The following is a 13,181-nucleotide window of genomic DNA, read 5'->3' on the forward strand; positions in this document are numbered from 1 at the left end:
AGAATTAAACCCAAAACACTTGCCGTGGTCCACAAAGGCCCTCGTGATCTGGCCCTGCCTGATTCTCTTAGCTCACCTGCTAGCACTCTCCCTCCTGCCCCGCTGGCCTTCTCCCTGCTCTTTAAGCATGCCACGGTCACTTGCACCTCGGGGCCTTTGCACCCACAGTTTACTCTGAAATGTTGCAGGCTCTGGGAATGCATTGTGGACAGACCTTGCTCTTACAGAGCTTTCAGAGAAGGAAAACAGCAAATAAGTGAACATATGAATAAATACAAAGAGAAAGCAAGCATTATGAGGATAAATAAAGCGGGGTAAGTGGATGGAGGGTGATAGGAGAGAGAGCCTCAGTTTTGACAGGGTGGTGAGGGAGGACCTCTCTGAGGAGGTAGCTTTGAGCAAAGACCTGAGTGGACTGAGGGGGTGAGCCATGCACATATCTTGGGGCAAATGAGGCAAAGAAGGAACTCTTTTGAAGGCTCCGAGGTGGGCATATTCCTGCAGGTCTTGGAAGTGATGGCTATCATCAGAAAACATGCGACAAATAAGTCATAATTAAATATGGAATCGCGCAGCTGAGGCAGTGACGAGTGCTTTGTGGGGGCGTTTCCATGAGGTGGGGCCTTCCTTTTAGCGAAGAACCCTGAGACATTGTGCTCAAAGGAACTACTTGTTGACTGGAGTGGAAAGGGCCTGTCCTCAGCCTTTGTCCTGCTGTGCCCACTGCCTCCTGGCATCAGGTTAGTGCTTGAGGCTCTGCCAACTTGACTCCCCTGGAGGAGCAGACACCTGGTACGAGGGCAAAGATTTCCTGGCGATGAAATCTTCATATCCCTGTCGACACCTCTAGAAAGGAAAGCAGAAGAAGAGCAGGTTCTCATTCGGATCTGTTATGGGTGCTTCATTGCCCTCAGGGAGGTCCATCAGGAAGCATGTGGGATCTGGGCTCAGGTGGACCTGGATTTGAATCCCACCCTGACCTTTACTTCTGTAAGATTTTGGGGAGAGATGCCATAACCTGGACTAAACAGGGGTCCTTGGCGGTGGTTCTCAATATTTGGGTTATTTATGCGTGGTATCATGGCTCTTTCTTTTTTGTTTTGAAAGTTGATTTTATTTTTGTATACGGAAAACATTTATATCATTCCAAACCAAAAATGGTATTCAAAAGTATACTTCGAGCACAGGGTTATAAAGAGGGGGTTGCTGCTGAGTGGTGGTTCCAGTGAGAAGAGGGGGTGTTCTATCACGGATATTGTTTAGGATTGCCATCCATGATGGTAATTCAAGGCAAACGACCTTTAGTTGCTTCCCTATGATTTAATCATGCTTATTCATTCATATGCCATTCAACACATCTCATTTATTTAAAAATATAAACCTTTTATTTTGGAATAATTTTAGATGTATAGAAAAGTTGTGAAGATGGCACAGAGAATTCCCTTATTTACCCTTCCTCCAACTCCCTCAAATCTTAGCATCTTTCATAACCTTGGTGCATTTGTCAAAACTGAGAAACTAACGTTGATATAACACTATTAGTGAAACTACAGACTTTATTCAGATTTCACCCGTTTTTCCACGAATGTCTCTTTTTTGAACCCAGAATCCAATCCATGACACAACATTGCGTTTTGTGGTTGCTTTTATTATTATTTTTTCTTCAACTCTCTCCATGCGGTGTACCTCACTGACTGCGCGTGGCAGGGCAGCCCACTCCTCACTCCTCCTTCCTTGTCGCCCCTCCCCCGCCCCCGTTCTTTGCGCCAGAGAAGCCCCGCGTCCACTCCCATCAACCGCCATCCTTCTCTCCCCACCCTGAGAGCCGCTTTATGCTGATCATCCTTCCCTCTTTTTTCATTCTGCGAATACAAACAAATATACTATATATTCTTTTCTAAACTTTGCTAATATCATTTCAAAGATGTAAGTTGGAGACCACAATGTACTGGGGGCGCAGAGGTCTTTCCTGTTCTTTAGCATCATTTCACAGCACTCTGTTGGATGGTTGTACCATGGTTTTACTGAGCCATTTCCCTCGCGGTGGACTTTTGGGTTGTTTCTATTTATTGGGGCTTACTGTGCTGCAATGAATCAGTTGTGGTTCTTTTAGGGAAAAAGATGAGGCTGGGGGGAGGAAAAGTGACAGTCATTTGAAAAACCATAAAGAAAGGAACCAAAGTGCTTTTTCTATGGAAACCTGGGACCCCTAAAGCTTACCTTGCTTTTTCCCCTGGGACTGCTGCCCTGCGATGGCCTTGACTGGTAGTCAGGCTTTGGAGATGTATCCCTTGGAGATAAGCAAGGGATCCTATAGATGAGGCATCAAGGTTTGCATTTGAACTTGATTTGTAACAGCTGCTGAGGGGAAAAAAATTATGCCAGCTCAGGAAATAGACTCCAGTCAATAAGGCCTTCAGTACAAATATTCTCTTGGAATAATTTATTAACTCCCTGCAGACCTTGTGGTCAGGCACAATTATAATCTTCTCCCACAGAGGCCATTTAACAGGCTGGGGCTACGGCCTGCAAAGTGGAACTGAGAAGGCCCAGGGGGTGTCTGCAAACTGAGTCAGGTGACAATAATATGGAGGAAACAGCTCATGTAGGTGGAAGAGGCAGGGCTGTGTGTGTGGGCAAACCTGGGTTTGAGTCTTCACTCTGATAGCTTTTTAGCTGGAGTCCTTTGGGCAAGTTACTTTATCTCTTTGAGCCTCAGTTTCCCCATCTCTTAGAATGAAAGCAGACACCCTTGTCTTCTTGTTCCTGATCTTAAGGAGGAAACTTTCAGTTTTTGCCCATTGAATATGATGTTGGCAGTAGGTTTCTCATATATGGCCTTTATAAAGATACATTGGACAAGAGTTTAGTCTTCAAAATATATAAAGAACTAATATGACTCAACACCAGGAAGACAAACAATTGAATTAAAAAATGGGCAAAGGACCTGAATAGACACTTCTCCAAGGAGGACATACAGATTTCCCATAGACCTATGAAAAGATACTTAACATCACTAGCCATCAGAGAGATGCAAATTACAACTATAAATTAAAACTTCACACCTGCCAGAAAGGCTATCATTAATAAATCAAACAAACAGTGAGGTTGTGGAGAAAAGGGAACCTTACTACACTGTTGGTGAGAATGCAGACTGGTGCAGCCACTGTGGAAAACAGTATGGAATTTCCTCAAAAAACTAAAAATTGAACTGCTTTTTGACCCAGTGATTCCACTGCTGGGAATATACCCTAAGAATCCTGAATCACCAATTCAAAAGAACTTAAGCACCCCTATGTTCCCAGAAGCATTATTTACAATAGCCAAGTACTGCAAACAGCCTAAGTGCCCATCAGTAGATGAGTGGATCAAAAGACTGTGGTACATTTACACAATGGAATACTATGCAGCAGGAAGAAAGAAGGAAATCCTACCATTTGCAATGGCACAGAGGGAACTGGAGAATATTATGCTAAGTGAAAGAAACCAGTGGGTGGAAGACAAATACCATATGATCTCACCTATAAGAGGAATCTAATGAACAAAATAAACTAATGAGCAAAATAGAAGCAGAGGCATGGAAACATGGAACAGGCTGACAGCAATCAGAGGGGCACGGGAGAGGGAGATAAAGGTGGCGAGCAGGGGAAGGGACAGCAGGGTGGGGATTGACTGTGGGAGCTGGGGCGGGGGAGGGGGCAGGGGTGGTAGGCTGGGTGAAGGAGGGCAAAGGGCAAAAGGTTGGGACAACTGTAATATAATGATAAATTTTTTCTAAATAAAAAAGGAAAAAAAATAAATGGAATATTGTATGGTCTTTATAGCATTCCATGTGATGAAAATAGTGAACTACTCCGTTCTGTGCTTTTCTGAGAGTGCCATCCATTCACTGGCTTTCCCAGTGGCAAAACCTGTGACTCCCTTGCCACTCCCCATGGCAACCAGGACATGGACTGATCTCTTTCTTTTCTCTTTTTCTGTCATATTAAAAACATGTCTTACCTCAAGCTTCCTGGTATCAAAGTCATCTTATGTTTTTCCAGTGGACCCGGGTCAGGAGGGCCAAGACTGATACTTCCGAACCTTATGTTTCAGCTCCAGCCTTGCTCCTGCTTAAGCTTCATCCTCCTCTTTTGGTCCCAGTCTTCTCGCCGCTGAATCATGTCAGCCTCCGCCTCCTCCTGCTCTTCCTTGCTTCTTTGGGCAGTGGTTTGCACAGCTCCATCCTCAGAACAGGGACATTCAGCTGGGGATGCTGGAGGCCACAACTCTTTTCACTGATATTCTGACTCCTGTTCAAAACCTTCCTTCCCGTTTTTTCAAATTCTCTTGCCCCTTCCTTCTCTTGCTCCAACACCAGACTCTGTGAGCACCTTTCCATAGCTCATCAGCTGTCAATTTAGTGAAGAAACTACAGGATCTATACTGTTTGCCCATCAAATTGCTGGGAGACAAAAATCCAGCATTGTGACTGTAGCACACAGATCAAGCTGCTGAAATGACAACTGTCTCTCATTCCTGGAGGTGACAAAGGGCCATTGCTGAGAACAGTCTTAAATACCAAAGTGGAAGCTGTTGGAGAGGTGTTTAAGTAAAGCTGCCTGGGCTGTAAATGCCCCACCGGCGTACCACACGGTGCAGGGAGGCAGCCCGCTGCGTGCACTGCTGCCTGTGGGGTTGCATTTCTGACCTCACTCCGGCTCACAGCAGGTCTGTCTGTGGCACAAAACTTTTGTATTCCAACCCATAGAAACTCTATCTGACCAGTGTACTCTCAAGTTCAAAGCCAGATAAATAATAGTGCATATTTGTTAAACATTGACTAGTGCCAGGGGCTGTGCTAAGTATTTTGTATGCCATAACTTTTTCAATCCTAACACCTCTAAGGTAGGAAAATGTTATTATGTCCATTGTAGAGTTAAGACAACTAAGGCTCATAGGGATTGAGTGCCTTCCCAAAGTCACACAGCACATAGTGGCAGAGCTACAGTTGAAACCCAGGAACAACCAACTCCGTAGCTCGTGACTTTAATCATTTTGTTACATGGGGAGTTGAGAAAATGTGAGTATAGATGGGGTCTACTCTTTTAATTTTTCAGCAGTCAAACCAGAGATCCCAGGCCAGTCACCCAATGGAAGGAAGCACATGAAGGGTCTTTCTGAGTTATAAGGGGAGCTATGTGCAAGAATGAGAGATGAAGAGAGTTTTGGGATCCATTTCTGAAGGATCTGAGGTCAGAAAGGACCCAATCATGTATGGGAGGTTGGGTACCACATGAGGGCAAAGACTGGAAAACCTGTCAGTGCATTGTCTGGTTTGGGTCTTCTGGCAGATCTAATCTGACAGAGGGCATTTAGAGCATCTGAATCTATTGCCTGTCTAACTCAATCAATTGATTGCCCAGTTTTGTAAGTATTTTGACTTTGGTTCATTCCAGCGTTTTGCTAAAATGCCTCGAGTTGCTTATGTTCCCAAATACTGACTGGCACATTTGTATCATGCCTTTAAGTGCCCAGCTCTGTGGTAGTCACTTAGGGGGAAATGTGTTCTGTCCCTAAGGAGTCACTGCCTACTTTGGTGGGAAACTTAATGTGGAACCATTGGCTCCATCTAAGCCCTTCAAAAGATTGCTTATATTTGTTTATATATGTTTGCCATGCTTTGGTGTCATCCTTTTACTTTGCACTTGGGAGATATTTTGGTTAGCTAGTACCGGAATAATACTCCTGCTTGCATCACATCTGCCTTCCTCCCATTGACAGAGAAAGTCAAAGAGCCAAGTCCAAACTCAGGGAGTGGGGAGGACTACCAAGTTGCCCGGCAAAGAGAATGAGGTCAGGGAGAAGAGGATAGCTCTGAGAAACTTACATGAAATAGTCATGAAAGACTCCTGGTGAGCCGATGCTATTGAGAGGGTTGCCTACTTCACACCGCTCCCAGGGCCTGTCATGTTTCTGCATCAGAGAAAGCAGCCCTTCCCTTGAGCAACTGGGATATTTTTATTGGACGAATGCCATGAATCTCATGTTCCCTCTTTGCTGTGGCCAGCAGGAAGCCCGGAGTCAAATTGCAGCTCATGTCCACCTGGGACCGTAATCACCATTCCTGATGCATAAGTGATCCCAACCCACCTACGGCTTTATCTTCTTTGCCTTCTAAGACACCCTCATTTGTTTCATCCTGTTGTATTGCATTGATTTTTGTCAGTAGCTACAATTATTTTCTTGAATAAGATGGGGGATAAGTGAACACACCTAAAATGCTAGATGAGGGTTGCAGATGATCCATTCCACTAATATTTACCAAACACCTATTGTGTGTCAGACTCTGTAGCTGGTACTGAGGTTACATGGTTAAGTCCTACTCATTCCCTGCTCTTGAGGACCTTACATGACAATAGGCTATGGCAGGGTTTCTCAGTGTCAGCACTATTGACATTTTGGGCTGCATAATTTTTTTTTTTTTTTTGGTGTGTGTGTTGGGGGAGAGGGCTGTCTTGTGTTGCAGTTTATTTAGAAGCCTCCATGGACTCTACCTAATAGAAAGTAGTATCCCCCCAACCTCAAATGTGACAATGAAAAATAGCTCCAGATTTTCCAACTCTCCCCCGAGAGCACAATTACCCCTGGTTGAAAACCACTGGGTTACAATAAGTGCGATTGTAGGAGGCTTGGAGCCTGGATGGTTTGCTAGAGGAAGTGGCACCAGAGTGGAGGCCTGGAGGCCAGTTGCAGGAGCCGGTGAAGGGAAGAGGAGAGGTCATTTCTGTTACATGTGGCAGCAGGTGTTGGTGGAGCCGCACAGGGCTGTGCAGGAATAGTGAGAGATGAATTGGAGATGTAGGCAGAGCCAGGGTCTAAAGGTCTGATCTTGCTGACTTTGACCCAAGACCTTGGATGAATTAGATTCTGTAGGTCAGTACTGCTCAACCTTCGGGATGTCTCACAAGGGACATGTGTTAAAATTTCAGGCAGACTCCTGCACCCCACCCCAGGGTTTTTAATCCAGGATGATTGGACGTTATGCATAATGCTGTTAGAAATATCTGTATATAGTTTTTACATGGATCTATACATAGTGGAATTGAAGTCATATGGTTAACTCTATGCTTAGCCTTTTGAAGAATTGTCAGCTTTGTTTTCCAAAGCAATTGCACTATTTTGCATTCCTACCAGTGGTGTATGAGCGTTCTAATTGCTCCATATCTTTACCAACATTTATTATTGTCCATGTTTTTTTTTTTATTATATCCATTCTAGTGGGTGTGAAGTGGTATCTCATTGGGGTTTGGATTTGCATTTCCCTGATGACAAGTGATGTCAAGCGTCTTTTCACGTGCATGTTGCTGAACAATGTGTAAAGCTTTCCCAGGTTATTCTAATGTGTAGACAGAGCTGTGAATAATTTGTTTGTGTTGAGGGAAAGCAGAGATGCTTGTGGGGTAGCGTAGTTGGGAAAAGCTTCCTGGAGGAAGGTAAGCCGCCTAGAGAGGTCGATTTGCAACAGGCTGAGGTCCTCCTGGGAGTCACTGCAGGAGGGATTGGAGGGAGAACAGCTGGCAAAGAGAGCCCTGACCAGAGGCTTCTGCAGGGGTGCAGTGGAGGGGTCTAACTGGAGAGAGAAGAGTGGAAATACAAAGAGGGGGCTGAGTGGGAGAGATGTGGAGAGTTGGAATAGGACAGACTTCAGGTCGATAAAGTACTGGGGGCAGGAGAGAGGAGAGAGGGAAGGAAGAGTCAAGTTTTGAGTGTTTTCTGCTTCAGTGGCAGAGATGAGGAATCCATTTGGGGGAATGGGTCAGATCTAGAATAGAAGCAGAGAGCAGGTGGGGTATGAATAGCGTAAGCCCGGGGTACATCCCCTTATGCTCTTTGAGCCTCCCCTGGTTCGTTTCAAAGTTGAGGTGACAATGCTTTGTTGCAGGGTGTGTATGAGGATTAAGTGAGGTAATTGATATAGCCTGGAAAGCTGTATTGACATTCACTTTGTTTATACATCTAATTTATTATCTTGTATTATTATTTACATTTGGCTTTTGCTACAAGACTGTCTTATTTATCTTTATCACTGTCTTATGTATTTGTATAACCTCAGTGTTTGTAACTGATCAGGGCCAGATTTACAGTTTCCTTCCCTTCCCCTTATTAATGGTTGAACACTCATCGTGAGCCAGGAGTTGTATATATTTGTTATATTCTGTCTGCTTCCAACAACCCTCCAAGGGTACCATCCCCAGTTTACAGATGAACAAAACAAACGCTCGGGAGTTACTTGTCTGTGGCTGAGTACATTTACAGTGCAGTGGGGGAAGGGAATATAAGTTTATTGAGTCCAGGTTATATACCAGATTATGTAGTTTTTCTTAGTGTTCCAATCACCCAGTAAGATGGCATGATTATCCCCATTTTGCAGATAAGGAAACAAATTGCCCAAGACAGTACAGCTAATGAAGTGGCAGGGTCTGGTTGCAAAGTCCATGGCTCTCCACTGTAGCACATGGCCTCTAATAACACCTTCAGGCAACGGGAAAAGAGATGTGGAAGGGATGGGTCTGTAAGAGCTGGGAGGAGCAGTTGAAGGGTCAGCTCCTGCAGTGCCACCTTCTGTTCCTAGATGGCGCTCAAGGCTCGGCTTCCCGGACACACGGGGCGCTACGACCTCTGGTAAACAGGCTACTGGTTTCATGCAACAATTTATTGTAGGGAAAGCAAGAGATTAAAATAAATTTTTTGTCTTCATTTTGTTTTTGTTTCTGCTTGCAAACCTAATATATTGCCTGGAAGTCCGCAGTTCATTTTTGTAGCTACATGAGTCTAATATGCTGGCAAAACCCTGGGGTTGGGGCAGAGAAGGTACTAGCAGGGTGAGACATTTCAAGCAAAAAATAAAGTGAAGTCGCCCCATCACAGGGAGCCCCGCTGTTGACCCTTTCATCAAAATTGCCATGGTTTGTAGATGTCAGCAAATTCCCCTACTCTGGGAAGCAGGGCCTTTGCCAGTCTGAAGAAAGAATATTGTCAGAGGTGGAAAGAATTTCTCTTTCTGTGTCTGACCCCTCATTTTGTGAGTCCAGAAGATGGATAGCTCAGTCATTGGTCCGAATTCAGGTCTTTCAGTGCAGTTTTGCTCACCCCATTCTCCTTCTCTCTCTCTTAAATTTAAAGTATTTGTTGCCTGGACTGGGGTTTGTGAACATGACCAGGGAAGTGGGTTGGGTGTAACAGTCATAAGGACTGGGGCAAACTGGAGGTTACTTTCTGCGTGTAAAAGGCAAACTGGTTCTCAGCTCCAGCTAGGAGGAAGTAGCGTTATTACCCACTTAATTTTTTTTTTTTTTGCCTGATATTTAGAAGATGAGAAATACGGATTTTTATATGTTTTCTGATGTTTAAGGGTTACCAACCAGGTAAAAAAGGTGTGAGGAAATGAAAACGCTATCTGTGGTTTCTGGTGTAGACAAACTGGAGTAACCTCCTACCTGTCCTTGTGAAACACGCTTGGTTATCCATGTGGCCAGAGAGGAGAAGGGCTGTGTTCCCGGGAGAACTGGGACCTTGGAGGGCTGTGTGGGAGGATCTTGGGTGCTGAGGTTTTTGTCTGGTTTGGGCAGAACCCACAGCGGTGGGGGTGGGCAGGACATAGTTGGACATGGAAGTCAGGGGAGGGCATGGAGCCTCAGGTCAGCTCAGGTAGGTGGTGCCCGGCTGATGGGAGGGGCAGTCTGGTGGTCAGCTGCTGGGGCCCATGTTCAAAAAGAACTGTTCTGAGATATGGAGAATCACGTCATCTTTATTTCCTCTTTTCCTTATATTCTCAAAGTCTAAATGTGGGAATTCCCTTAATGCACACTGTGGATCTGGATACTAACTCTAGCCCTAATCCCCCTCCACTTTTCTTTTCTTTTGGCCTTGGCCACCAGGGAGCTGGGAGCCCAGCTGGAGTTCCAGTGCTTAAAAAATTGTGCAGAACCTCGTGGATTGCAATCCCCTTGGCATTTCCCCTTGGCCCTCATGTCCTGTCCCATATATATTTTCCCTGGCTTTGTCTTTTAATTACGTTTTTCCAATTTTGTGTTGTGTACCTTTTCAAAAGCTGCCTTAAGTCTTGTGTGGAATGAATAAAAATTCTTGTGTAGTGGGGCATTTGGCTGACTGAGCGGGGAGGGAAGGGTCTAGATGCTTTTACTGTGGAACAATACTTCTCACTCCTCTGCCCTCAGGACCTGCAGGTTCTGTTATTGGAAGGTGAGAGGTAGGGAGGATGGACTAGAACCTGCTTTTCATTTAGTCTTTTGCAGTGGGTCTGAGGTTTCATGATTAGAGGGACATAGATTGACAGCTGCTTTTCATAAGAGGCTTGGTGATATTCTAGGCAAGGTGTGGTGGCCAGGAGTTGGCAGAACTCTCAGAGGACTTTCTACGGCTCTAGAGACAAGAAGAACAGCTTCAGGGCCTGGGTGACAGTTGGTGACACTGGGTTGGTGAGAGGGCCATTCTCCCAGACTCTGCAGGCAAACTTGCTGTTTGTTGTTGTCAGACAATCCAATAGACTGGCAGCTTAGGGGGCATCTGGAGAAATCTGTTGGCTAAAAACAGCAGTGAGGCTTCCCTCAGCCTCTTTGTGGGCAAATGTGTGCCGAGGCAGACGAGAATGCGCTTGGTGGCCTCTGATTTTTAAATGCAGATGGACATATCACATCATGCCTGGGGCTCTTCAAGCGGATTAGGGAGCACTTTGGAGGGGTAGGGGGGTAATTCCTACAAAACCATCCAGATAAAAGGGGCACAACTATTGTCATTTGCATATAAAGGAAAGTATGGTGAGTTTGGCAGATTACTTAACATTAGAAATGCACATTTTCATTGATCTAGCAATTCCACTTCTTGGAATCTATCCTACAGAAATGTTCAGGTATATGTGGAATAACATGTGTTCAATGTTTTTAGTACAGCATTTAACTACATTTGATTAATTTAATTTAATTATATTTATAATACTGAAAAAGTGGGAGTAACGTAAATATGCATCAGTAAGTGAGGGGCTAAATTATGGTACATCCATATGATTGAGTGCCATGTAGCTATTAAAACAATGAGATTAATTTATATACACTAACATGGAAATATCTCCCAAACATACAAAGTTTAAGTAAACTATATATCTATCTGTATATATGAAACTATACCTAATATATACATAATTGTATATAACTATACATGTAGCTATATATATTACTGTATATGTATACACATGCATATGTAGTGTATGTGACTTTATGTGCAATAAACATCTTCTCCCCCAAAAGAAGGCACCTGGGTTTTTAGACTAGCTGCTGGTGACTGATCATGACTCATCAGAATGGATACTGGAGCAGGTTCTGGAGACCTCTTTCTATTCAGGTGTTAACTCTTTCATTCTTAGATCATGAGGCGTGGGAGTCTGGGAGGACCCAAGGGTGGCTGTTGACCAACTAGTATGGAAGGATTTCATTATTTTAACAACTGATATGGCCATACTGATGCTCCTGGTTAAATGTCAGTCTTGCTGTTGGTGGTCATATTTTAAAATTCAGATAAAAAGGTGGTGGGCTTCCTATATCCTGATTCGTGAGTGACAAACTGTGAAGTGGGTTCCAGAGCAGAGGCCTCTGGGAGTTACTTGATCCTGGGCTGTGGACTTGCTGTTCTGGGCATCCAATTCCTTCCTGGATATGACATTGCTGACAAGTCCTGCTGTATCACAACTTTAAGAGAACTAACCTAATCCTGCAGAATACTTGATGTAATTAGCTGTTGATAACCAGGCCTGGGTTCCCCACGGTGCAAATTGTTTCCATATTGATCTCCCCTTGCATTGTCAGCACTCTGGAAAGACTGAACTTTAAGAGCTTAATTCAGTCCCATTCAACCAATAACTTTGGTTTTGTCCTCCAAACAAAAACACTCTTGTTTATTCTTTTTTTTCCTTCCCACAAATAATATAATCAATCCATTTCTCCCCCTTCCCCTGCCCAAACCTAGTCTGTTCCTGTAATCAATACATTTTGAAATGTCAATGTATTCCTGGGTGAGGAAGTGGGAAGGGCTGGAGGAGGATGGGGATGGGGTGGGGGAGCAGAGCTGATGGGAAGACAGCCTCAGTTATCACCGGGTGGACAGGTTGCCATTTAAATCCTACCGTGGTAAATCTCCACCTATGTCAAATGCCTCCATACTTGCATATGTGGCATTCGATGTGGTCTTTGCTGTAGTTGACAGAAATACACATGCAACACTTTCACATTCGCTTCACAACCCAAAACCAAGCGGCTAAGCTTTTGGTTTTCTTTATCAAGTAAACTGTATGGGAGTCATGCTCACTCTAACCCTACCCCATATCGTCTGCCCTGAGTCCCGCCTTATTCATGGAGCTAGCTAGTGTTGGTGGGGGCTGTGGAGGGGGTGGGCGATGAGGATCAGAGAGGCTCAAAGCCAGGCTATCAGTACGATTAAGCTGAACCAGCCAACCAGAGGTCTACTTCTCTGATTTAAAAATTTAATAATATTTTAAAGAGTCAGAGTTTGGACATGTTGTCAGAGGTCATTGTTTGAGGAAAGAGGCATTAACATTGAGCATCTACTATGTGCTGATTATTTTATAAACAGTATTTTTAATTATCACTATAAATCCTCATTCCAGAGATGAGAAAACAAATGGAGACTAAGTGAGTTGCCTCGAGGTCATATGGAAAGTAAAGGACAGAGCTTCATTGGGAACTATATCTGTGTGTCTGTGTTCTCTCATCCGAGAGAGAGAGACAGAGAGAGAGAGAGAGAACAAAAATAGTACCTCCTCAAAGAGTGGTTAAAAGGATTAAATGAGCTATGCCTATAAAGTATTTAGTCAGACTCAGCACTTAGAAATAGTTGGTATTCTTATTATAATTATTCCCCTAGTATTCATAAAACATTTGCTTTCAGAAATTTCTGGTATCAGCACAGTTGCAAAAACTTTATTTTTTTTTCTTGACTTTTGTCTTAAAAACATGTATGACATTGGAAATAAGTCAGACAGGATTTCTGTCCTCAAAAACATAACCATCTGGCTTTGGGAGGGTAGAGAAAGAAGGAAAAAAAATGACACTGCTATGCCATACTTATGATAGGAGGGCTACATTAGAAGGGGCACAGAGGAAGGTCTG

The 13,181-nt window shown here is 44.0% G+C and overlaps 1 pseudogene; it reads right to left on the reverse strand.

Annotated features, from left to right (window-relative positions):
- Positions 1–741: 741 nt before the first annotated feature.
- On the reverse strand, positions 742–9,641 carry LOC129083307 (28S ribosomal protein S5, mitochondrial-like; annotated as a pseudogene).
- Between the last annotated feature and the right edge of the window lie 3,540 nt (positions 9,642–13,181).

Source organism: Pteronotus mesoamericanus, unplaced genomic scaffold (genome assembly GCF_021234165.1).
Source record: "Pteronotus mesoamericanus isolate MK-2021 breed Mesoamerican mustached bat unplaced genomic scaffold, CSHL_Meso_final scaffold_167, whole genome shotgun sequence".
Lineage (NCBI taxonomy): Eukaryota > Metazoa > Chordata > Mammalia > Chiroptera > Mormoopidae > Pteronotus > Pteronotus mesoamericanus.